Source organism: Syngnathus typhle, unplaced genomic scaffold (genome assembly GCF_033458585.1).
Source record: "Syngnathus typhle isolate RoL2023-S1 ecotype Sweden unplaced genomic scaffold, RoL_Styp_1.0 HiC_scaffold_97, whole genome shotgun sequence".
In the NCBI taxonomy this organism is placed as follows: domain Eukaryota; kingdom Metazoa; phylum Chordata; class Actinopteri; order Syngnathiformes; family Syngnathidae; genus Syngnathus; species Syngnathus typhle.
The window spans coordinates 166,349-193,920 of NW_026872003.1; the positions used below are offsets into that span (position 1 = coordinate 166,349).

Below are 27,572 nucleotides of genomic sequence, written 5' to 3' on the forward strand. Positions count from 1 at the left end.
AAAAATTACATCCAGCCTAGTTAAGACCATACCAAAGACTATAAAAATGGGACCCATTGCCTCCCTGCGTGTGTGACGATTATTGGGACTTAAAAAAAAAATAAAATAAAAAAAAAATAAAAAAATAAAAAATTTTTTTTTTTTTTTTTTTGTACCCATGTATAATGCGCACCCCGGATTTTAGGACAATAAATTAGTAAAATTTTGCGCACTATACACGGAAAAAACCGGTAGTTGTTTTTAAACATTTTTTGCCTACCTATTCCACAACTTCCCACTTACCACAAACTTCACATCTTTTATTTTGAAATTCAACCAAAATTCTCTAAAATTTCGTTTTTCTACTCTAATTTCCACATTTTTCAACCGATTCAACCCATTCCAACTTTCAAGTGTTCATCTTTTGCCTACCTGTTCCACATATTCCCACTTACCAAAAATTCCAAATTTTCAAATTTGAAATTCAACCAAATTCTCCAAAATTCCGTTTTTCTACTCTAATTTCTACATTTTTCAACCGATTCAACCCATTCCAAATGTATTCACTTAATTCACCTTATGCTTCCCACATTCACTCCCATTCACCCCCACTTCCACTATGCTTACACAATTCAACCCTTGACCCCCAATTCCAGTGTGGCGGCCATCTTGGATGACCCTGGAGTGCCACCAATGAACCCAGAATGAACCGGAAGTGCCCTAAATCAAACCGAAAGTGACCCCAAATAGACCGGAAGTGACCCCAAATCAAACCGGAAGTGACCCCAATGTACCAGAAATGACCTTTTTAGACCGGAAATGACCCCAAATAAACCGGAAGTGACCTCAGACGAACCGAAAGTGACCCAAATTAAACCGAAAGTGACCTAAATAAACCGGAAGTGACCCAAATCAAACCGAAAGTGACCCCTAATAGACCGGAAGTGACCTCAGGTGAACCGAAAGTGACCCCAAATGAACCGAAAGTGACCTTTTTTGACCGGAAATGACCCCGAATAAACCGGAAGTGACCTCAGCTAAACCGGAAGTGACCTGTAGTAAACCGGAAGTGTCCCAAATAAACCGGAAGTGACCCAAATTAGACCGGAAATGACCCGAATCAAGCCGGAAGTGAACCTATTTCAACACTAAGTGCCCCAAATAGCTACATTTGCGCTAAGGTTTTCGGTTTTTGTCCGATTTAACCCGTTTCAACATTTTTACCCCAAAAGTGAACCTCCTGAGGCCGTTTTTTTTGTTTTGTTCCAAATTTAGAAAGATTTTGGCGCAATTGCTTTTTTTTATTTTCCCATTCATTCTCTCTATGGGGATTCAACATTTGCTCTAACTTCTACATTTCTTAACTGATTCAACCCGTTCCAACTTTCCAACACGTGTGCATGCACAAACACACACCCAGACACATTAGAGCAGCAGGAACGGAGAGAAAGTATTTGCACTGTATGTGCTTGTGTGAATGTGCGTGTGAGGACATTGTTGTATTTTCTGCGGTTAATTATTATTATGTGGGGACAAGCAGTACAGAAAATGGATGGATGGATGGATAATTATGATATAAGTATTATCATTATAAAGTTACATTGATACTGCCTTGACAGTGTCCATGAAAACATTATCAAACATTAATAATAATAATTCATTAAATTTGTAGAGCGCTTTTCAAAAACCCAAAGACGCTTGATAACATTTAATTAGTAATAAGTATAAATGGAAAATACTGTCGTCTTCAAATTTTATATTAGCTCTAACAGGGTAATCTTCGAACCTAGACATAATTTTGAATTTTGACACTTTTGTTTTGTAAAATCATCGCAATCATTTTCACAGTATTCCTTTTTATGTTTGAGGGAAATCCTGCTAGGAACCTTTAATATGGAGGAACTGTTTCCCTGCACTTCATTTCCACTCGGTAGACGTTGCTGTTGTACAAGGCTCTCAGTTGGTATCGGCACGCCATTGTGACTGAAGTACTGCACCCTACTTTTCCCTCACACAGTTTTTAAAACAACGACAAAGGGAAACGACGATGGCTTCGGACTCTTGGGCCCAGGCTGTTGACGAACAGGAAGCGGGAGCAGAATCAGTAAATGTAAATGTGCTAGTTTACGTTGAGTTAGCCTTGAAGATGTTTTAGTCACAGGCCTAGCGCTGTAAAAAATGAATGCTTACTATTTGTCTGGCGTTAAGACAGACATTGTTTCAACACAAATCTGCGTGTATTGCCGTGCCTTTGGATATTTGCTTAGTTTAAATGCAAGCGCTAGAATGCCCCAAATTAGCCGGTAAAGAATTGCTGCGTGCCTTGTGCGTTGCTAGCTTTTGCAGAAGCTACCATCAAAGAGGTAATTCATTGAGACAGCTTTAACTGGCTGGCAACTGAATGATGCAAGAGGTTCCAAAATAGCTTAACCTGATTAAGTAGAAGCATTGGTTTCTTCTAGATTTGTGCTTTCCAAGTTTTATGTTTCAGGGTCACGTTTATAAATATATATAACAGTTGACCATTACTGGCGTTAACGTGTTTTCCTAGTCAACTGTGGTAAACTTTTTTTTTTTTACAGATTGGAAACCTTCAACTAAAGGATGCACCTGGAGAAAACGGTATGTTTGCAAAGTGATGAGACTAATTTCAAGCATGAAAAGGCTATAAAGTGATTTTGCTAAGGAACATCTGTATCATCAGCAGGCAGTACTTTTGGAAAGTCAGAAGCGGGAGATAAGACTCCAGGAAAGACTACAGATGAAGATGACCGTGGTAAGCTGATGTGATTATGTATTCCCATACAGTAATTGAATTGTTTTGTCACCCCAAACGCTCCTCACAACAATTACGCTGTCAAAATTATTGACCGAATAGACATGATAGAGCAAAAGGGTAGAACATCAAAGTAAAAAGCTGTGATCCAATAGAGCAAAAGTTGGATCAAAGTAAAAAGCTTTGATCAATGATGCCGTTTATATTCTAAACCAAAAAGGTAGAACATCAAAATAAAAAGATGTGGTCCAATGATGGTATTTATACTATATTATAATTTTCCACACTGAGAAGACACAGAAAAAAATAAGTCATGCTAAGAAATTATTGTTTGCTTCCACATACTGCTTGCAATGTGTTCACATACTCGTCATTACTTTTTGGTGCAATTAATGAGTTTGCGTCGAAAATTGGTTCATAAATAGATGCAAAACAAATTGCGCGGGTCCGGATCGTATCTCAAAAAGGGGGGCTGCTGATGCGTCGGTTCAGAAGTGGAAAATTGGCACGTAAGTAGATGCAAAAAATCCGCGCAGCTTCCGTTCGTATCTCAAAATGTCCGTAAGTATAGGCGTTCGTAAGTAGAGGTGCCACTGCATATGCAAGTTTAACATGGTCGCTTTTACTCGTATGCTTTGCATGGTCCTTCAGATCACTAACAATTCCTCCCATCTTAAAAACTCAATTTCTACTCTCTTTTTTTTCCGCAGAAGACAAAGCGGCCCAGTCATTGTTGAACAAGTTAATCAGAAGTAATCTTGTCAACACCACAAATCAAGTTGAAGTTCTTCAGAAGGATCCCAACTCTCCACTGTACTCTGTAAAATCCTTTGAGGAGTTGCGACTGTAAGTGTATCATTCTTTAATTTATTCATAATCCCTCTTGTGATTTAGTGCGTCTGCCATAAATGACGAATGAGCTCATGTCTGTGGATGTTATCCAATAAAGATTACACACCACGGCAGATGCGCTCGTATTGAAAAGGGAAAAATAAAATTTGTGTTCTGCAAAAGTGTGGCAGAAGTGCTCGATGTTCATTACATGCCCAATTTGTTGTATTCCTGCCAAACTTGATCAATAAACCAAAAATATTTTTTCTCATATGTGCAGTAAACCACAGCTCCTTCAGGGTGTCTATGGCATGGGTTTTAACCGGCCCTCCAAAATCCAGGAGACCGCCTTACCCATGATGCTCGCTGAACCGTGAGTATGCTGTACATTGACTGTGATGTGCTACTTTTCTGAACTAAATATATGATGTGACTAAAGTCAGTTTGATTTTTCTGTTTAGTCCACAGAATCTAATCGCCCAGTCTCAGTCAGGAACAGGAAAAACCGCTGCCTTTGTGCTTGCCATGCTCAGCCACGTCAATCCAGACCACAAATATCCCCAGGTTATTTTTTAGGGATTTTATCAGTGATCCAAATGACCGCAGATGGGTTTATCCTTAGTCCTTGTGTGACCTGCGAGTTAGATTTCTAAATCTCTTTTTCCTTTTCCACCAGTGCCTGTGTTTGTCACCCACCTATGAACTGGCGCTTCAGACTGGCAAAGTTATTGAGCAGATGGGCAAAAACTACCCTGAAGTCAAACTAGTTTACGCCATACGAGGAAATAGGCGTAAGTTCACATCGAGTGCCATGTTGACGTTCTCACCATGCTGGACTGGTGCAGCAAATTGAAGTTCATTGATCCCGAGAAGATTCGGGTGTTTGTGCTGGATGAGGCCGATGTCATGATCGCAACGCAGGGTCACAAAGACCAGAGTATTCGCATCCAGAAGTAAGAATGAATATTAATAAAAAAGTTTCCTGACAAATGTGGGAGTTCGGATTTTGAGTTTCCACTAAAGGATGCTACGATTTTAATTTGTTCTTTGCTACACAGGATGCTGCCCAGAAACTGCCAGATGTTGCTGTTCTCAGCTACGTTTGAGGAGACCGTGTGGGACTTCGCCAGGCGCGTCGTGCCTGACCCAAATATCATCAAATTGAAAAGAGAGGAGGAGACGCTGGATACTATCAAGCAGTACTATGTGTTGTGCAACAGCAAGGAGGAAAAGTTTGAAGCCCTGTGCAACATCTATGGCGCCATCACCATAGCCCAGGCTATGATTTTCTGCCATGTGAGGCACTTCCCTTCACCCAGCACTTTCCGATTGATAGATTATAAATGGCATCACATTTTCCTGAGAAATGTTCCAGAGTTTATTAAGAACGTCACAAGACTGGCGTCGCATAAATTCATTATGTTCCTTGAGTGTCTGGCTGGTATATGAACTGGTGACTCTGCTTTCCTTCATGCGATCCAGACAAGGAAGACCGCAGGCTGGCTGGCGGGAGAGCTTTCCAAAGAGAACCACCAGGTGGCGCTGCTTAGCGGGGAGATGCAAGTAGAGCAGAGGGCAGCTGTCATTGAACGCTTCCGGAATGGAAAGGAGAAGGTGCTTGTCACCACAAATGTCTGTGCCAGAGGTGAGGGACCCATGCAAGATAATTATGAAATATGTAGATATTTAACAATTATTTAGTCTTCCACTTCTCCCTATCAATTGCTTTTGTAATATTGTTTTAACATGTATTCTGACTGTCAACACCCTGTATGCTATTAGAGAAGATACCGTATGTATTCTTCATACATTGAAAATATTAACGTCAATTTCCCCTATCACCTCTCGCCTTTTTTTTTCTTTTTTTTCTGTCCACCAGGAATTGATGTGGAGCAGGTATCGGTGGTGATCAATTTTGACCTGCCTGTAGACCAGGAGGGTAACCCAGACAACGAGACCTACCTTCATAGGATTGGCCGCACGGGTCGGTTCGGCAAAAGGGGGCTGGCCATCAACATGGTGGACAGCAGAATGAGTATGAACATTCTCAACAGGATCCAGGAGCATTTTAGTAAGTAGTTATCCTTGCCATTATCTATTGCATTGGCCAGGTTCAATGTAATATATATGTTTGCATTTTTATTCGTCCACTGGCAGAAAAAAAACACTCGCTGGTTTTCTCTTTTCCAGATAAGAAAATTGAAAAACTCGACACACACGATCTGGATGAAATTGAGAAAATCGCCAACTGAAAGACAAGTGTGCTGACAAAGTGGACGCCAGCTAGACTTGCGCTCTGCAAAGACTGTATGCTTCTTTATGCTGGCTTTTTAAGTTTGTATTTTAAGCCGTTAGGGTGGAGGGGGTAAAACCACATATACTGCACGTTTACATACACTTCAGTCTGTGGAACATACCCTATTTCACTCTTTTTACTATAATATTTTATTTTGTAATGCTGAAAAAGCTTAACTGTCAAGTAACTCCTAAAACCCCATTTGACTCTGCTTTTCATACATATATGAACATTTTTCATGAATGTATCCTCTTTAGGTCATTACAACATTGACAGTGTGTGGAAAGGGTGAAGTTGGGTATACTGCTGCTCTGAGTGTAGGGGTGTCATTTTGGGTGATGACTGATGGATGGATTTTAGGGTCTATGCAAATTTAGAGTATACTCACATGAAAGAAATGAAATTAACCTCAATTTATCTTCAGGGTGCGTAGCCAAATGCCAAAATGGAGATGACCTACTAATAACTCCTCAACATTTTAGATCATTCTGGAGTAAAGCCCAGTCACGCGTCCCTCACAATTTTATTTATAGAGTATTAAGACTACTCAGCTGTAACATGTAGTTGTTTTTAAACATTTTTTGCCTACCTATTCCACAACTTCCCACTTACCACAAACTTCACATCTTTTATTTTGAAATTCAACCAAAATTCTCTAAAATTTCGTTTTTCTACTCTAATTTCCACATTTTTCAACCGATTCAACCCATTCCAACTTTCAAGTGTTCATCTTTTGCCTACCTGTTCCACATATTCCCACTTACCAAAAATTCCAAATTTTCAAATTTGAAATTCAACCAAATTCTCCAAAATTCCGTTTTTCTACTCTAATTTCTACATTTTTCAACCGATTCAACCCATTCCAAATGTATTTACTTAATTCACCTTATGCTTCCCACATTCACTCCCATTCACCCCCACTTCCACTATGCTTACACAATTCAACCCTTGACCCCCAATTCCAGTGTGGCGGCCATCTTGGATGACCCTGGAGTGCCACCAATGAACCCAGAATGAACCGGAAGTGCCCTAAATCAAACCGAAAGTGACCCCAAATAGACCGGAAGTGACCCCAAATCAAACCGGAAGTGACCCCAATGTACCAGAAATGACCTTTTTAGACCGGAAATGACCCCAAATAAACCGGAAGTGACCTCAGACGAACCGAAAGTGACCCAAATTAAACCGAAAGTGACCTAAATAAACCGGAAGTGACCCAAATCAAACCGAAAGTGACCCCTAATAGACCGGAAGTGACCTCAGGTGAACCGAAAGTGACCCCAAATGAACCGAAAGTGACCTTTTTTGACCGGAAGTGACCCCGAATAAACCGGAAGTGACCTCAGCTAAACCGGAAGTGACCTGTAGTAAACCGGAAGTGTCCCAAATAAACCGGAAGTGACCCAAATTAGACCGGAAATGACCCGAATCAAGCCGGAAGTGAACCTATTTCAACACTAAGTGCCCCAAATAGCTACATTTGCGCTAACGTTTTCGGTTTTTGTCCGATTTAACCCGTTTCAACATTTTTACCCCAAAAGTGAACCTCCTGAGGCCGTTTTTTTTGTTTTGTTCCAAATTTAGAAAGATTTTGGCGCAATTGCTTTTTTTTATTTTCCCATTCATTCTCTCTATGGGGATTCAACATTTGCTCTAACTTCTACATTTCTTAACTGATTCAACCCGTTCCAACTTTCCAACACGTGTGCATGCACAAACACACACCCAGACACATTAGAGCAGCAGGAACGGAGAGAAAGTATTTGCACTGTATGTGCTTGTGTGAATGTGCGTGTGAGGACATTGTTGTATTTTCTGCGGTTAATTATTATTATGTGGGGACAAGCAGTACAGAAAATGGATGGATGGATGGATAATTATGATATAAGTATTATCATTATAAAGTTACATTGATACTGCCTTGACAGTGTCCATGAAAACATTATCAAACATTAATAATAATAATTCATTAAATTTGTAGAGCGCTTTTCAAAAACCCAAAGACGCTTGATAACATTTAATTAGTAATAAGTATAAATGGAAAATACTGTCGTCTTCAAATTTTATATTAGCTCTAACAGGGTAATCTTCGAACCTAGACATAATTTTGAATTTTGACACTTTTGTTTTGTAAAATCATCGCAATCATTTTCACAGTATTCCTTTTTATGTTTGAGGGAAATCCTGCTAGGAACCTTTAATATGGAGGAACTGTTTCCCTGCACTTCATTTCCACTCGGTAGACGTTGCTGTTGTACAAGGCTCTCAGTTGGTATCGGCACGCCATTGTGACTGAAGTACTGCACCCTACTTTTCCCTCACACAGTTTTTAAAACAACGACAAAGGGAAACGACGATGGCTTCGGACTCTTGGGCCCAGGCTGTTGACGAACAGGAAGCGGGAGCAGAATCAGTAAATGTAAATGTGCTAGTTTACGTTGAGTTAGCCTTGAAGATGTTTTAGTCACAGGCCTAGCGCTGTAAAAAATGAATGCTTACTATTTGTCTGGCGTTAAGACAGACATTGTTTCAACACAAATCTGCGTGTATTGCCGTGCCTTTGGATATTTGCTTAGTTTAAATGCAAGCGCTAGAATGCCCCAAATTAGCCGGTAAAGAATTGCTGCGTGCCTTGTGCGTTGCTAGCTTTTGCAGAAGCTACCATCAAAGAGGTAATTCATTGAGACAGCTTTAACTGGCTGGCAACTGAATGATGCAAGAGGTTCCAAAATAGCTTAACCTGATTAAGTAGAAGCATTGGTTTCTTCTAGATTTGTGCTTTCCAAGTTTTATGTTTCAGGGTCACGTTTATAAATATATATAACAGTTGACCATTACTGGCGTTAACGTGTTTTCCTAGTCAACTGTGGTAAACTTTTTTTTTTTTACAGATTGGAAACCTTCAACTAAAGGATGCACCTGGAGAAAACGGTATGTTTGCAAAGTGATGAGACTAATTTCAAGCATGAAAAGGCTATAAAGTGATTTTGCTAAGGAACATCTGTATCATCAGCAGGCAGTACTTTTGGAAAGTCAGAAGCGGGAGATAAGACTCCAGGAAAGACTACAGATGAAGATGACCGTGGTAAGCTGATGTGATTATGTATTCCCATACAGTAATTGAATTGTTTTGTCACCCCAAACGCTCCTCACAACAATTACGCTGTCAAAATTATTGACCGAATAGACATGATAGAGCAAAAGGGTAGAACATCAAAGTAAAAAGCTGTGATCCAATAGAGCAAAAGTTGGATCAAAGTAAAAAGCTTTGATCAATGATGCCGTTTATATTCTAAACCAAAAAGGTAGAACATCAAAATAAAAAGATGTGGTCCAATGATGGTATTTATACTATATTATAATTTTCCACACTGAGAAGACACAGAAAAAAATAAGTCATGCTAAGAAATTATTGTTTGCTTCCACATACTGCTTGCAATGTGTTCACATACTCGTCATTACTTTTTGGTGCAATTAATGAGTTTGCGTCGAAAATTGGTTCATAAATAGATGCAAAACAAATTGCGCGGGTCCGGATCGTATCTCAAAAAGGGGGGCTGCTGATGCGTCGGTTCAGAAGTGGAAAATTGGCACGTAAGTAGATGCAAAAAATCCGCGCAGCTTCCGTTCGTATCTCAAAATGTCCGTAAGTATAGGCGTTCGTAAGTAGAGGTGCCACTGCATATGCAAGTTTAACATGGTCGCTTTTACTCGTATGCTTTGCATGGTCCTTCAGATCACTAACAATTCCTCCCATCTTAAAAACTCAATTTCTACTCTCTTTTTTTTCCGCAGAAGACAAAGCGGCCCAGTCATTGTTGAACAAGTTAATCAGAAGTAATCTTGTCAACACCACAAATCAAGTTGAAGTTCTTCAGAAGGATCCCAACTCTCCACTGTACTCTGTAAAATCCTTTGAGGAGTTGCGACTGTAAGTGTATCATTCTTTAATTTATTCATAATCCCTCTTGTGATTTAGTGCGTCTGCCATAAATGACGAATGAGCTCATGTCTGTGGATGTTATCCAATAAAGATTACACACCACGGCAGATGCGCTCGTATTGAAAAGGGAAAAATAAAATTTGTGTTCTGCAAAAGTGTGGCAGAAGTGCTCGATGTTCATTACATGCCCAATTTGTTGTATTCCTGCCAAACTTGATCAATAAACCAAAAATATTTTTTCTCATATGTGCAGTAAACCACAGCTCCTTCAGGGTGTCTATGGCATGGGTTTTAACCGGCCCTCCAAAATCCAGGAGACCGCCTTACCCATGATGCTCGCTGAACCGTGAGTATGCTGTACATTGACTGTGATGTGCTACTTTTCTGAACTAAATATATGATGTGACTAAAGTCAGTTTGATTTTTCTGTTTAGTCCACAGAATCTAATCGCCCAGTCTCAGTCAGGAACAGGAAAAACCGCTGCCTTTGTGCTTGCCATGCTCAGCCACGTCAATCCAGACCACAAATATCCCCAGGTTATTTTTTAGGGATTTTATCAGTGATCCAAATGACCGCAGATGGGTTTATCCTTAGTCCTTGTGTGACCTGCGAGTTAGATTTCTAAATCTCTTTTTCCTTTTCCACCAGTGCCTGTGTTTGTCACCCACCTATGAACTGGCGCTTCAGACTGGCAAAGTTATTGAGCAGATGGGCAAAAACTACCCTGAAGTCAAACTAGTTTACGCCATACGAGGAAATAGGCGTAAGTTCACATCGAGTGCCATGTTGACGTTCTCACCATGCTGGACTGGTGCAGCAAATTGAAGTTCATTGATCCCGAGAAGATTCGGGTGTTTGTGCTGGATGAGGCCGATGTCATGATCGCAACGCAGGGTCACAAAGACCAGAGTATTCGCATCCAGAAGTAAGAATGAATATTAATAAAAAAGTTTCCTGACAAATGTGGGAGTTCGGATTTTGAGTTTCCACTAAAGGATGCTACGATTTTAATTTGTTCTTTGCTACACAGGATGCTGCCCAGAAACTGCCAGATGTTGCTGTTCTCAGCTACGTTTGAGGAGACCGTGTGGGACTTCGCCAGGCGCGTCGTGCCTGACCCAAATATCATCAAATTGAAAAGAGAGGAGGAGACGCTGGATACTATCAAGCAGTACTATGTGTTGTGCAACAGCAAGGAGGAAAAGTTTGAAGCCCTGTGCAACATCTATGGCGCCATCACCATAGCCCAGGCTATGATTTTCTGCCATGTGAGGCACTTCCCTTCACCCAGCACTTTCCGATTGATAGATTATAAATGGCATCACATTTTCCTGAGAAATGTTCCAGAGTTTATTAAGAACGTCACAAGACTGGCGTCGCATAAATTCATTATGTTCCTTGAGTGTCTGGCTGGTATATGAACTGGTGACTCTGCTTTCCTTCATGCGATCCAGACAAGGAAGACCGCAGGCTGGCTGGCGGGAGAGCTTTCCAAAGAGAACCACCAGGTGGCGCTGCTTAGCGGGGAGATGCAAGTAGAGCAGAGGGCAGCTGTCATTGAACGCTTCCGGAATGGAAAGGAGAAGGTGCTTGTCACCACAAATGTCTGTGCCAGAGGTGAGGGACCCATGCAAGATAATTATGAAATATGTAGATATTTAACAATTATTTAGTCTTCCACTTCTCCCTATCAATTGCTTTTGTAATATTGTTTTAACATGTATTCTGACTGTCAACACCCTGTATGCTATTAGAGAAGATACCGTATGTATTCTTCATACATTGAAAATATTAACGTCAATTTCCCCTATCACCTCTCGCCTTTTTTTTTCTTTTTTTTCTGTCCACCAGGAATTGATGTGGAGCAGGTATCGGTGGTGATCAATTTTGACCTGCCTGTAGACCAGGAGGGTAACCCAGACAACGAGACCTACCTTCATAGGATTGGCCGCACGGGTCGGTTCGGCAAAAGGGGGCTGGCCATCAACATGGTGGACAGCAGAATGAGTATGAGCATTCTCAACAGGATCCAGGAGCATTTTAGTAAGTAGTTATCCTTGCCATTATCTATTGCATTGGCCAGGTTCAATGTAATATATATGTTTGCATTTTTATTCGTCCACTGGCAGAAAAAAAACACTCGCTGGTTTTCTCTTTTCCAGATAAGAAAATTGAAAAACTCGACACACACGATCTGGATGAAATTGAGAAAATCGCCAACTGAAAGACAAGTGTGCTGACAAAGTGGACGCCAGCTAGACTTGCGCTCTGCAAAGACTGTATGCTTCTTTATGCTGGCTTTTTAAGTTTGTATTTTAAGCCGTTAGGGTGGAGGGGGTAAAACCACATATACTGCACGTTTACATACACTTCAGTCTGTGGAACATACCCTATTTCACTCTTTTTACTATAATATTTTATTTTGTAATGCTGAAAAAGCTTAACTGTCAAGTAACTCCTAAAACCCCATTTGACTCTGCTTTTCATACATATATGAACATTTTTCATGAATGTATCCTCTTTAGGTCATTACAACATTGACAGTGTGTGGAAAGGGTGAAGTTGGGTATACTGCTGCTCTGAGTGTAGGGGTGTCATTTTGGGTGATGACTGATGGATGGATTTTAGGGTCTATGCAAATTTAGAGTATACTCACATGAAAGAAATGAAATTAACCTCAATTTATCTTCAGGGTGCGTAGCCAAATGCCAAAATGGAGATGACCTACTAATAACTCCTCAACATTTTAGATCATTCTGGAGTAAAGCCCAGTCACGCGTCCCTCACAATTTTATTTATAGAGTATTAAGACTACTCAGCTGTAACATGTAGTTGTTTTTAAACATTTTTTGCCTACCTATTCCACAACTTCCCACTTACCACAAACTTCACATCTTTTATTTTGAAATTCAACCAAAATTCTCTAAAATTTCGTTTTTCTACTCTAATTTCCACATTTTTCAACCGATTCAACCCATTCCAACTTTCAAGTGTTCATCTTTTGCCTACCTGTTCCACATATTCCCACTTACCAAAAATTCCAAATTTTCAAATTTGAAATTCAACCAAATTCTCCAAAATTCCGTTTTTCTACTCTAATTTCTACATTTTTCAACCGATTCAACCCATTCCAAATGTATTTACTTAATTCACCTTATGCTTCCCACATTCACTCCCATTCACCCCCACTTCCACTATGCTTACACAATTCAACCCTTGACCCCCAATTCCAGTGTGGCGGCCATCTTGGATGACCCTGGAGTGCCACCAATGAACCCAGAATGAACCGGAAGTGCCCTAAATCAAACCGAAAGTGACCCCAAATAGACCGGAAGTGACCCCAAATCAAACCGGAAGTGACCCCAATGTACCAGAAATGACCTTTTTAGACCGGAAATGACCCCAAATAAACCGGAAGTGACCTCAGACGAACCGGAAGTGACCCAAATTAAACCGAAAGTGACCTAAATAAACCGAAAGTGACCCCTAATAGACCGGAAGTGACCTCAGGTGAACCGAAAGTGACCCCAAATGAACCGAAAGTGAACTTTTTTGACCGGAAGTGACCCCGAATAAACCGGAAGTGACCTCAGCTAAACCGGAAGTGACCTGTAGTAAACCGGAAGTGTCCCAAATAAACCGGAAGTGACCCAAATTAGACCGGAAATGACCCGAATCAAGCCGGAAGTGAACTTATTTCAACACTAAGTGCCCCAAATAGCTACATTTGCGCTAGGGTTTTCGGTTTTTGTCCGATTTAACCCGTTTCAACATTTTTACCCCAAAAGTGAACCTCCTGAGGCCGTTTTTTTTGTTTTGTTCCAAATTTAGAAAGATTTTGGCGCAATTGCTTTTTTTTATTTTCCCATTCATTCTCTCTAGAGGGATTCAACATTTGCTCTAACTTCTACATTTTTTAACTGATTCAACCCGTTCCAACTTTCCAACACGTGTGCATGCACAAACACACACCCAGACACATTAGAGCAGCAGGAACGGAGAGAAAGTATTTGCACTGTATGTGCTTGTGTGAATGTGCTTGTGAGGACATTGTTGTATTTTCTGCGGTTAATTATTATTATGTGGGGACAAGCAGTACAGAAAATGGATGGATGGATGGATAATTATGATATAAGTATTATCATTATAAAGTTACATTGATACTGCCTTGACAGTGTCCATGAAAACATTATCAAACATTAACTAGAATTTGCAATTCCTGAAGGAATTGCGTGTGAAGGTGAAGAAGTTGAATAAATATTTAAGGAATGTTGCAGAATGATGTTGAAACGAGTTGAATTGGTTGAAAAATGTAGAAATGAGAAGGGAAAAAGGAAATATTGTAGAATCGGGTGTGAATTTCAAAATAAAAGATGTGAATTATTTGGTAAGTTGTGGAATAGGTAGAAATATGATGAACAGTTGAAAGTTGGAATGGGTTGAATCGGTTGAAAAATGTAGAAATGAGAAGGGAAAAAGGAATTGGGCGTGAATTTCAAAATAAAAGATGTGAAAAAGGAAATGTAGGAAAATTGGGTGTGAATTTCATACTAGAAAAAGTGAAAATGCAGGTAAGTGGGAAGTTGTGGAATAGGTAGGAAAATGATGAACAGTTGAAAGTTGGAATGGGTTGAATGAGTTGGAAAATGTAGAAATGAGAGTAGAAAAACCAAAATTTGGAGAATTTTGTTGAATTTCAATTTTAATTTGAACAATGCATTCAATTATGCATCAACATTCATTCCTTCATGCATTCATGCATTCATTCATACATTCATTCAAGCATTCATCCATGCATTCATTCACGCACTCAATTTTTATCACGTCACCCTGCACACGCGTGACAGTGATGGCCAGCCCATCTTGTGGTATCTTCGGGGGCTGGCTGAAAGTTTTCTGCCAGATCTGAAGCTTGATGCTTGTAACTTCGCCCGAATTGGACACGACCTCCACCACCTCTTCCCCATAGAGGATACCACAGACTGTTAGGGTGAGGCTGGAGTTGCAGGGCTGTTGAATAAAAAAAGAATATCTAATTAGTTTTTATGAATGGAAAACAAAGTTTACCAAAGGCTAATCATGCCTCCAAATAAAGCAAGTGGGAGCAGTAAAGCCATCCTAGAACACAAAGACGTTATTAAAGCCACGCGACAGTGAGCGCCCGGCGCGCTGCGGGCGGTTGCGCGATGGGACCAAATTAAGCTCCCTGCGCACTGAGGTACACTTCAATTTTGGAAAGTACATTAGGACGGTACAAATATTTTCAAAATTTCAGCGACGGCTCTGTCACAATAATGCGACCAGCGCGGAGCAGTTGCGCGGTCGGCAGCGCGCTACGGTTGAACGCTGGGCGGAACGCTGCAATTGCGCGATGGGACAAAAATGAAGAAATGAAGAAAAAAAAATTGAAGAAAAGGATTTATTTAGTCTTGGAACGGATTAATTTGTTTTCCATTGTTTGTAATGAGAAAAATAGATTGGGAACCTTAACCCAGTTAATCTTGGAAAAGGGGATAATAAGCAAAAAGCAAGCACCATTTAAATTCCACTGCTATGAAGCCATTTACTAACCTTTATTTCTGTGCAAGTTGTAGAGTGGAGCATTAGTCCCGAATCGTTCACCCGGGCACTCAGGTGGGTGAAAATGAAGGAACCCCCTACTTTTAGTTCAATGAGATTAGCCTCACGCCAAAGGCCAATTTTGACAGCGGCTTCATCCTGCGTTAGTTTAAAAAAGAGTATGTGTGCAAAGTGCTACAACAGGGGAAGTACAAATGGCTACTTACTTTTTTTAGTGTCAAAGTCCGAAATGGCGCAAGGCTGTTCCCTCTCTGGCGCACCATGCGGATTGGACGCATCTGAAGTGGAGCAAATTGAGATGACAAAAAAAAATAAAACTTTTGGTACCTTAGTACTAAACAGAGCATTTCAAAGATATTGTGTGTGTGTGTTTGTGTGTGTGTGTCGGTGGGTACATTACATGTACATTATTGCACATGCATCATGTCTTCACAGGTGTACACAAAGACATGTGTGTATATGTGCATTTGCGGGTGCAGGTGACTTACATCGGTTATTACGCCCTCCAGTGACACCATCTCCTCAGGTAGTTTATTCACTACCTCCTGAGGAGATGATGCCACTGACTTGGGGTAGACCAGGGCCCTGGCCTCTTCTTCCAGCTGCGGGCTGGTTTGCACCTCGGCCGCCATGAATATTTTTGAGCCGGGTTTGGTGAGGAGCCCTTGGCCACTCTCGTCCACACCAAAGTTTAAAAAAATGTAACTGCTGCCAAGTGTTCAAACAGAACAATTTTATAGGCTTTCTCGTCGTCACAGAGGGCAACAGTTACATTATTGTGCTGGCCGTGCATGGACAAGGTGCCATCAGCTGCACAAATCCATGTTTTTGCACGCAGAGCAGTCCTCATCGCGACTACTTTAGCGCGGATCATGTTTTTCGCCATTCTGAAAAAGAAAAAAAAGAGAGAAATTGACTTGTTTAGTTAGTAGATGACAAATGGCAAATTATTCATAGAATAATTACTATTATAATACATCTGACTGACTTTGGGATTATTTTATTAGCGACACAACATATCATTACCATATTCAAATTGGATAAAAATAAATGGATACCACGTATAATAAAAAAACACACAATTATTTAAATGTTAGACTGAAAAGAGTTTCCCAGCAATGATTTTTAACATCCACCAGATGGCAGTGCAGTGACAAAGTCAATAGTTCATGGGTATGTAGCATTTCAAGACTGCTACAAATTAACACTGGGCAATGATTCAATACTACTGATCTTACTCGGTCAGTACATATCAGTGCTTACAGTTACAATGTCATCTGCTATATAAATTTGGAAGCACATTTTATAATGGCGCCTGTGCGGTTTTTGAGGGGGGCTAACCTAAAACAAAGATTTTAATAAAAGAACACCGTAAACCATTTTTATCCATTTACGTGTGGCGACTACGAGGTGTCGTCTGAAATAAATGAATTACGCGTCGTGTATCTTTCCAGAAATGTCGTTACTCCGTAACGCAAAGTGCAAGCATCGTGCGTCCATCTTGTTAGATGGCAAATGCACACGGCGGACGATAGTGTATAATACTTAAACGCAAGAGCAATAAAATGGGGAATCCTCCGTCATAAATAGGAACGCAGAACAAACATGTATTTTCGACTGACTAGTTAATTAATAATTACAAGTTAATTTGCTATATGCGCATTTCGTAATGGCGGCTTTTTTTTTTTTTTTTTGCTCGACGCAAACCAAAGATGTGGATGCCTCGGTCACGAATAATGTTCACGTTCATCAACCGATGGAATTAATCCATACTAAATTCACGGAGAAACAACTCCGCAAAAGTCCGTCGTGAGAACAGGAGACTATTTTTATCTATATGTACAGTTAATGAGTAATAACATGTAATAGTACAGTAATAGAACTGTGACGATGGTAATTAGAAGTGGGGAAGTGCTACTTTCCCCACTAACGCAACAATCCTGGTTTCGTTTCGTTTATTTATTTCAAACATGTAAAAAAAGAAGAATAAGCTTATTGTACACAATAAAGGACATGACAAAATACATGCATATCCACATACAGACGTACCAACATTCATACATATACATATAGCCGCAAAAGAACCATAAGTCACATTCACATGTCTGAAAAGGAGTAGGAAGAAGTATAATTTATTTAATCCCACCCCCTATTTAATAATCCCTAAATACCCAGCCATAAATCATTTTGCCTCAGTTATCCCAACAAAGTACTAAATTACTAAATTATCCCCCACCTGCTGCTCACTAGACACTAAACATGTACCAACACACTATTAATACGTGCGTATATTTCACACACAGACACTTAACATTCATTCATACCTCAAATACAACACAAATACCTGAATGGTAGAAATAAACCAAATAAAAACAAAATAAAAACAGCCTGAACAAGACAAACAGACAAACAAAACCAACAAAGAAACGTAAATCAATAATTACTAATCACCCCTTAGTACTCATACACCCTCATTCCTGTACCTTGTAAAAATAATTTCTTCTTTATATCTTTTTTTAAACTGATAGATGTTTGAACATTCCCTGAGCGTTTCCTCCAAAGTATTCCATAATTTAACTCCACATATTGCAATACAGAATGTTCTTTTTGTTGTACGTGCCTTCCTAATCCTGTAATTAAATGTCCCCCTTAATTTATAACCCCCTTCCCTCCCAATGAAAAGATTCTGAATATTAGTTGGCAACAGATTATTTTTTGCTTTAAAAAGTATTTGTGCTGTCCGAAATTCCACTATATCTTTGAGTTTGATGAGTTTTGACTTTAAGAATAATGAATTTGTATGATCCCTGTATCCTGCCCCATGAATGATCCGTATTGCTTTTTTTTGTAAAATAATAAGTGGATATATTGTGCTTATATAATTATTACCCCAGATTTCTACACAATACATAAAATATGGAAGGACTAATGTATTATAAAGGATGCGAAGTGTTGTATGATCCAGAACCTGTTTTGCTCTATTTAATACTGCGATGCACCTTGAGATTTTAGTTTGTACATGTTTAACTTGTGATTTCCAACTGATCTTATCATCTATTATCACCCCTAAAAATTTAATCTCATTCACTCTTTCAATATTAACCCCATCCAGCTTTATCTCTATTTTCAAATTAGTTCTGTGATTACCAAAAAGTATTACTCTTGTTTTGCTTAGGTTTAAGGATAATTTATTGCTGTCCAACCATACCTTTAATTTGCTTAATTCATTATTTATTAGTGTTGTTAAGGTGTGTAAATCACTACCAAAACAAAAAATATTTGTATCATCTGCAAACAAAACCATCTTCAAATTATGTGATACCTTGCATATATCATTTATATATAATAAAAAAAGTTTAGGGCCCAACACTGACCCCTGAGGGACGCCACAACTAATGTCCAAACACGTTGAACAAGTGTCACCCAACTTCACAAACTGTTTCCTTTTTGTTAAATAGCTCTTGATCCAAGCTAATGGTTCCCCCCTGATGCCATACCGATGTAATTTATTGAATAATATTTCATGATTTATTGTGTCAAATGCCTTTCTTAGATCAATGAATATCCCAACTGTATATTGTTTTAGGTCTATTGCTTTAGTAATTTCCTCCACTGTGTCAATTATTGCCAGTGATGTTGCTCTGTTGGATCTAAACCCATATTGACTGTCAGTGAGTATTTTATGTTTATCTATAAATTTGTCCAGTCGGTTATTGAAAAGTTTTTCCAGTATTTTAGAAAATTGTGATAATAATGATACAGGTCTGTAGTTTGTGAAGTGGTGTTTGTTCCCGGTTTTATACAAAGGTATGATTTTTGCTATTTTCATTTTATCTGGAAATACACCGGTCTGAAATGATAGGTTACAGATGTATGTTAATGGTTTAGAGACCCCCTCAATTACTCGTTTTACGATACTCATGTAAATGTCATCACAGTCTTTGGATGTCTTGTTTGTGCATTGGAAAACTATCTTTATAATTTCTTTCTCATCCGCTGCTTTGAGGAACATTGAGCTCAGATTCCTATCTATTAAACTATTACATTGCTCCTCAGTTGTTACTGCATCTGGGATTTGTTTGGCCAGATCAGGTCCCGTATTTACAAAGAATGCATTGAAGTTTTCAGCCACTTCTTGCATATCATGCTCATCAGTATTCCTGATAGTAAAATATTTAGGATAATTAATTTTTTAGAGCCATTTTTTATTACAGTATTCATTATATTCCATATTTCTTTGGTGTTGTTTTTATTATCATTTATTATCTTACTATAGTATTCTTTTCTAGCAGCTCTTTTAATATTAGTTAGTTTATTCTTATATTGTTTATATTTATTTTCTGCCACTTTAGTTCTTTGTCTTATAAATTCTCTGTAAAGTGTATTTTTCTTTTTACAGGCATTTTGTAAGCCCTTTGTAATCCAGGGATGATCTACATACTTTCGTTTCCTATTATATACTTTTACAGGGCAGTATTTGTCATATAACCTTTTGAAAATTTTTAAGAATTCCTCATATGCACAGTTAATATTATTTTCATTGTATATAATATCCCAATTCTGTGACATTAAACCATTTTTAAATGCGTTTATTGTTTTTTCTGTTTTAATTCTTCTTTATTCTTGTTTTTTGGCCAGTTGGATGGTTTTATAGTTGTCATCAAAAATCATAAAAACTGGCAAATGGTCACTGATGTCGCTGACTAATAACCCACTTATGGTGTTGTTTAAAATGTCATTTGTGAATATATTATCAATAAGAGTGGCACAGTGAGAAGTTATTCTGGTTGGTCTAGTGATTTTTGGATACAAGTTCATGCTATATATTGTGTTAACAAAGTGTTCGGTCAGTTTGTGCTTGTTTGGATTGAGTAAATCAATGTTGAAGTCTCCACAGATGAAAATTGTTTTGCAACTGACCTTTGAAAATACCTCCTCCATCCATTCTGTGAACAGTTCAATGCTGGAACCTGGTGTCCGATATATACAGCTAATGATTACATTTTTCTTTTTTTCCTTAAGTATTTCAATTGTTATGCATTCCAATATGTTGTTAACTACCATTGACATATCCTGTATCACCCTGACGTTTAATGTCTTTTCCACATATATTGCAACTCCTCCTCCACCTTTGTTTTGTCGATCTATGTGTATAAAGTCATATCCCTCCAGCTCAAAGTCCGCCTCTTTTACTGCGTTGATCCATGTTTCCGTTATTGCAATAATGTTGAATGGGCGAGTAAACTGATGAAGATAATCCTTAATGTTTGTAAAGTTGGCATACAGACTCCTACTGTTAATATGTATAATAGACAGTCTACTATCTGTATTGATTCTATTAAATTCCTCATTAGTATGATAACTGCAGTTATTGTTGATTGAGTTAAAGAAGTTGTTATCCGGGTCTATATCATGTTCTATATCCAGTGAACTGTGATCAGTGTATTGAAATGATTGGAGTTCCAGTTTGTCGTGTTCACTAATCCTCTGTGTTATGTTACTGATGTCTTCAGGTGTAGATGCTTGATTTCTTTCGATGCGTGTCATGGTTGTGAGTAGAGTTTACCTTACAGTCCTGCATGGTGATCATTGGTATCTATCCAGCTCCTCGATACTCCTTACCATCAGCACTTTTGCTTCCTCCGGTGATCCATTGAGCTTGATAAATATTTTACAGTTTGTAGTCCAGGTATGTTGAATTTTTTCTGCTTCCTCAGGTAGCGTGCTTTTTTGGCAATATCAGCGTTGTGCTTGGTCAGGTGCTCATTGATGTAGACGTCGGTTCCTCTCAGCTTTCTTCCTTGTTTTAATACTGCAATCTTGTGCTTTCTGTTGACAAACCGCATGATGACAGCGGGTTTGTCTCCGGGACTCCTCTTGGGCAGAGGGTGGCAAGCTTCGATGTTGTCGCAGTCCAGCTGTATCCCCTTGGACTGCAGGAAAGTAGCCACCTGTTGCTCCGTAGAGCTAACATCCAGATCGTCGGGCTCACCTCCCTCGCCAGCGGCCACTGCCCGGGCGTATGATCGGGCTTTGATATTAACTCCGGAGATGATCACGTCGTTGATTCTGGTGTATTGCTCCAGGTCAGCAACCCTGCTTTCCAGGAAGGTGATTTTCTTTTCGTTCTCCTCATTCCGACTGCGGAGAGCTTTGACCTCCTCGACCAGCTTGAGGATAGCTTTCTGCTCCATCCTGATAACCGAGACTTCTTCAGTGAGGAAGTCCAACGCCTTTTTAATATCTTCGGTCTCCTCCACCGAAAAGAGGGGAACCGCTGACGCCTTCTTCGGACCCATGTTTGGAACGCGCTTGTTGGTTTTTTTTAGCAATGAAGCCGTGTGTTGTAGCTTTCGCGGCTAGTTGTGCACTTCCCCTCTGAAACAAGCGATGCTGCTCCGGTGTACTCACAAGTCTTTCGCGCTTTGCCTTGCCGATTTCAAGTCGGGCTTGATAACTTTTCAGACAGTTTTGTCAGTGTTAGAAGAACGAAGGTTGTCGATGAAACTGATCTGTCAGTTGAACGAGCTGTCACTCCAACCTCGAGCTGAAACACACAGCACACCTGGCGAAACTCCCCTGGTTAAAATGTAAGTATATACTTAGGGTTTTTAATAAAGTTGTGACAAAATCTCGGGTTGCCACTTACCTGTCTCGTCTTCAAGCTGATAATGAGGCCGTGTAAACTAATTTTTTCTCTACCCACTTTTCGGCGGCGCGAAAGGTCGGCGCGAAAGGTGTGTGCGAAGTCTGAAAAGGCAGGGTAAGTTTTAGTCGTAGCGTCAAAACTTTATTACACACAGAAGAAAAACACTGAGAGCGGAACACATCGCTCTAAATTCGTGTGAAATATGATTACACAATTGAGTGAACATGTGCATGTTTATATTTACGTGAACTGAACGCTTTTAGATCCCCCCCCCTTAAAACGTGAAAAATGGTAGCGTCCACTTTAAGTAAAGACAGAAAAAGACGTCCCTGTAAAATCACGCGATACGTGACGATACGATTGAGTGGCGATATTTCAGTATATTTAAAATATGATCATGATAGTAATAAAATAGCCTTACAGTAATGGTAATAACTATAATCGCCACGGTTTATGAGGTTTCCGATTTGTTTTCAAAGTATTTCAATGCAACGTGATCAGTACAATCGCGAAGATAAAATAATGGACACTATATCAACTTATAGAATGTACATACAAGACAACATACATACAAGACAACATAACAATAAACTATGATCACAAGACAATATATTAATAAACTTTCAATAATTGTCTCATTTGCCCAAAAACAACCCACTTCCTCCCTGATGCATGCATTGGCTGATGAATAATAACATGACATTAAAATATTTAGTGAGTAGTGGGAAAGTAATGAATGAACATGCAGAGTTAAAATCAAAAATAAGTATTTAATTACAGTTTCATATCAACACAGAAAAGACCTATTTTCTATTAAAGAAAGAAATAAATGAATGTAAATTATGAATAATGTCATTCAAAACAGGTTATTTTATACGACAAATCACAACATAAGTTGTCAACATACACTTTACACTTTTCCTTCTAAACAAGAAGGAAAAAAAACAGTTGCATGGTGCTTTTTGGAACCAAAATACAGTATGATATTAGTTGTTTTGGGCAGAATGGAATATATAATGGGTGAAATCTTATAAATAATGAAAAAAATAGATAAAATGTTTAACTGACTCAATAAATACTGAACATACAAAATGACAAACAAGAACGTATACATTGGACTGGACTTGTATGTGATGAATTGAACATGCACATATTGGAAACACAAAACTTAATAAACAAAATTTAAGGCAAAGAAATATAGAAAGGCCAATAAATAAATAAATAAATAATTGAATGAATGAATGAATGAATGAATGAATGAATGAGAACAGAAAACAGACTATACTATGAGGCCTCGCAGAGGGACAGCTTCCGACAGTTAAAGGCTAAGGTGTTCTCTGTCTGCATGACTGGATGCATGTAGAACCACAGGCAAGACCCAGGAACATACTAGAGGAACATGAAAGAGGTGTTGAGGAGAAGGGGTAAAATTAAAGAGTGCTTCCTGACAATTTTCCTTGTTGGCTACTCACAGATGAAGCAGGAGAAGTCATGTGTGTTTGGGAGTTTGTGTTCCATGATGCAGGCCTCCCTTGTACAAGTCTTCTTGAAATGCGTGGCTCTCGCTGTGCTACAACATAATTTCATAATCAATTCATGTTGAGGAGAAGCGGTAAAATTAAAAAGTGGTTCCTGACAAATTTCCTCATTGCCTACTCACAGAAGAATCAGGAGAAGTCATGTGTGTTTGGGAGTTTGTGTTCCATGATGCAGGCCTCCCTTGTACAAGTCTTCTTGAAATGCGTGGCTCTCGCTGTGCTGCAACATAATATGTTAATCAATTCATGTTGAGGAGAAGCGGTAAAATTAAAGAGCGCTTCCTGACAAATTACCTTCTTGGCTACTCACAGAAGAAGCAGGAGAAGTCATGTGTGTTTGGGAGTTTGTGTTCCATGATGCAGGCCTCCCTTGTACAGATGTTCTTGAAACTGTTGCCCTCTGTGACGACAAGAAAGCCTGTAAAGTAGTTCTGTTTGGTCTGTTAGGTGGGTTCTCATCAAGTTTGATTCCCAGAGTGGCCGAGCTCCTGTCTAGACAAACGTAGCACGTGGAGCCACAGGCAACATGAAAAAGAAAACAAAAAAAAACATTGAGTTTCTACACTTACATTACAATAAAGTAATATGTCATGCCTACCTCTGGCCTCGATTCTGGGATGAGCTTCTTCTTATTGTGGCTACAAGGCAGTTAGTTACAGGCTTGGCTAGATGTGGTTGAGCCACAGCTGAACACATTTCTGTCCCTTCTCGTTAAACTCTGCTAAATTCGATGCTGGGCAGGGATGTTCCAGCAGGGGCACATGAGGAGGTGTTGCATGGTCTGTGGTTCAGTGCCACAGTCACACTTGCTGTTCCGATCCTCCTCTTTGGCGAGAGTGACTTGTGCACGTCCAACACCAGATCTTAGTCTATTTAGGCATTTCCACGTTGCATAGTTGGTATCTGCTCCTGGGGTCATTGCCTCGCTTGCCTTAAGCTCCATTGTAGTTTCTGGTGGAAGATTGTCAAGTCTTTCTTCCCGCCGAGTGACTCTTTCACTGAGGGGTGGGACACTTTTCAGAAAACTTTTCCTGGACTTAAGGCGGCATTTGGCTGGTACATGGCCGAAGAGAGGATGTCTTTGGTCAGTGGACTGTGGATGAGCTGCTTTCGCCACATAAAATAAACTGTTAAAATACAGAAGAGTGAAATAGCAGCATTTAGTGTCTTTTGAAAGAAAGATAAAACATGTCTAATCATGAGAAACTTACCTCGTCTCTTTTCTGTTCTCGCCTCACGATTATGACGTCGAAAAAATATAATACATAAAAAAATGAAGTAATTAATGTGAAAAACAATTAAAAAAAAAAGTTTAAAAGGCCTTTCTAGAACTCATCTTAAAATCAGAAATAAAAACATGTCAAACGTTAAAAAGTCTCCCCTTAACTCGTCTAAGATAGTTTAAAAAATGTAAAAGTTTCCAAAGTTAAAAATTTCGAAAGTGAAACATTTTAAGTTAAAAGTTTAAAAAGTTAAAAATGTTACAAGAGTTAAAAATTTAGAAAGTGAGCATTTTAAGTTAAAAGTTTAAAAAGTTAAAAATGTTACAAGTTAAAAAGTTAAATCAACTTGAGTTAAGGGAAGACTTTTTGAAAGCTAATTAAAAAGTCTAAAAAGTTTAAAATTTTAAAAAGTTACATCAAGTTAAGGGAAGGCTTGTAGAAATTTTCAAAAGCCTTGGCCTTCCCTTAACTGAACTTGAGTCCACACCAACCCCCATTCCATATCAACATAAAGGCCCATCCTCAACTTACCACCACAGACATGAGTTCAGCTACATCAACTGTCCTTGTCTTTACATGTATGACCACCTTTCCTCATGATACTTTTTAATCACAGTTTCATGTAAGGCTTTACTCACGGTTTGTTTCCATTCATCACTCTTCTATGATTTGCCTGGGACCATTTAAAAATAATAAAAGTGAATCCAAGTTAAAAAGGCCACTCCTCTCCGTCTCCCCTTCACTCACTCTGAAGCATGCTTCTCGTGTCAAGCAAACCTTTGCCATCGATAACTATTTTCCAATTCGATGTTTTCTCCATTTGTAATGCCAGGCAGGCAACAGGTTAATTGCTAGCATCACGCAGAAACCTCAGTGTCCAAAATAGGGGTGGATTTTATTGTGTTTGCCACCAATTTATGTGATCAGTATAAAGCTGCTTTTCCAGCTATCGCTATCCACATGGGTTGGTAGTTATTTTCTATGTGGAAATTGTGAGGCTAATGGCAACATTACGTTTACCATTCTGAGCCCCAGATCCCATTTCATCTCAAGTCAACAAATGACCCACCACATCCCACCACTAATGTTATACACTTACGCCATCCGACGTCTGTCCTCGTTGTTTTTCCAACAAGTGAAAAACATGATTTAGATTTGACTTACCTTTCACTGGTGAAAACACAGAAAACAGGATTGTGATAACTGTTGTATATTCGCACGAAACCTGAATAAAGAGCACAGAGGCCGAGAGAAAGAAAAAGAGGTCAAGTAATGAGCACTTCCACTCCGGATCCCATCTTTCCTCAAGTCAACAAATCACCCACCGCATCCCACCACTATTATTATACACTTACGACACCATTCACGTTTCGATTTCCATCCTTGTTGTTTTAGAAAATGCTGAACCGCATGATTTAGCTGTGACTTACCTTTCACTGGTCAAAACACAGAAAACAGGATTGTGATAGCTGTAGTACGTTTGCAGGACACCTGAATGAAGGGCACACTGAGGTCGAGAGACAAAAATGAGGTCAAGCAATGTGTTTTTGTCAGTGGTAGCAGTGGCTATGAGTTGCGTGTAGCCTTTCGAGCGGAATGAATCAAGAATGGGCTTGAATGAGGCAGATCGCATATCTTCATTAAAATCTCCACATACCAAGATCTGATGATGCTCCATTACTTCAAGGTACCGCAAGAGATTTCCCAAGCTTGGCAGAAAAGTGCGCAGACTGTTGCCTGGAGGCCTGTAAACGGCAGCAATCAACACATTGAGGGGATCTTCAAGTTTCACCACAACAAATTCAATGTCGGTCACACCCTGAACGTATTTCGTTTCCTGGGCCGCGATGTGACTTTTGACACAAATACCTACGCCGCCACCACGTTTTGTCGCCAAGTCAGGACAGTTTGTGTAAGAATCACTTCGGTTCCTGCAAAACATCGTGTAGCCTTCCAAGCAAGCACGTCCATCGGCCACTGATCCTTGGAGGTGTGTCTCTGTGAAGCACAAAACATCAGCGAAAAGCAGTTCGTGATGAGACACGATATCTTGCACGTGACAAGACAGCCCTTCGGTGTTATGATGGACGACAACCAGGTGATTTGCCCGATCTACCAACGGCATCACGTGAAGGAGGGGCATGACGCTCTCCAAAGAATCCTCTGCCATCTCAGCAAGAGCCGCAGTGATTTGTGGATTTGCATGAAGCCTTCTCTCATCCATATGCAGAATATGCAGACCACTGAGCGAAGTCACTCTACTCAGAGCTACGTACCCCATGCCGTGTTCGAAAACACCTTTCAGCGAAACTGCAGCCTGTGACGTTGTCATGCCTTGTACCTTGTGGATCGTGCAGGCAAAAGCAAGCTTGATGGGAAACTGTCGGCGCGTCACTCCAGCCTTGTTCAGCTTCTCCTCCAGTCTGTCAATGTACACGGGGTTAGCAGCACGCGCATTGTTACTCACATGATCGAGTTCTAACCCAAGTTTCTGGACACGGGCTTCATTTGGATAGTTCACCAATTTGACAACTTTTGCAAACATCCCGTTGCACAGACCTGATTGAACATCAACGTTCCGTGTGATCATAACACGAGCACCCAGGGCAACTTTGATGGAGTCCGGAAGCTCATTCTTAGCGCCTTGCACAGGGGAAGCTTGCCTTGCCATTCTGCCAGTTCCTTTGTCTTTCTTGTAGTCATCCGCGTCAATCTGCACAATGTCCTTATGAAGCAGTTCCAGCATCGCAGAGTTA

General features: G+C 39.7%; 1 protein-coding gene, 1 long non-coding RNA gene and 2 pseudogenes across 3 annotated transcripts in view; 3 read left to right on the forward strand and 1 right to left on the reverse strand.

Moving 5' to 3' along the window:
• Positions 1 to 27,572, reverse strand: part of LOC133148516 (lamin-A-like) — a 54,122-nt gene that overhangs the window by 9,128 nt on the left and 17,422 nt on the right. The gene's annotated exons all lie outside the window — the stretch shown is intronic.
• LOC133148525 (ATP-dependent RNA helicase DDX19A-like) lies at positions 1,011 to 6,168 on the forward strand (annotated as a pseudogene).
• Positions 8,026 to 20,584, forward strand: LOC133148524 (ATP-dependent RNA helicase DDX19A-like; annotated as a pseudogene).
• LOC133148528 (uncharacterized) overlaps positions 22,153 to 27,572 on the forward strand; it is a 70,380-nt gene continuing 64,960 nt past the window's right edge. Inside the window, exon 1 of the long non-coding RNA XR_009712655.1 lies at positions 22,153 to 22,169. This is a non-coding gene — a long non-coding RNA (uncharacterized LOC133148528). The remainder of the gene's footprint in view (positions 22,170 to 27,572) is intronic.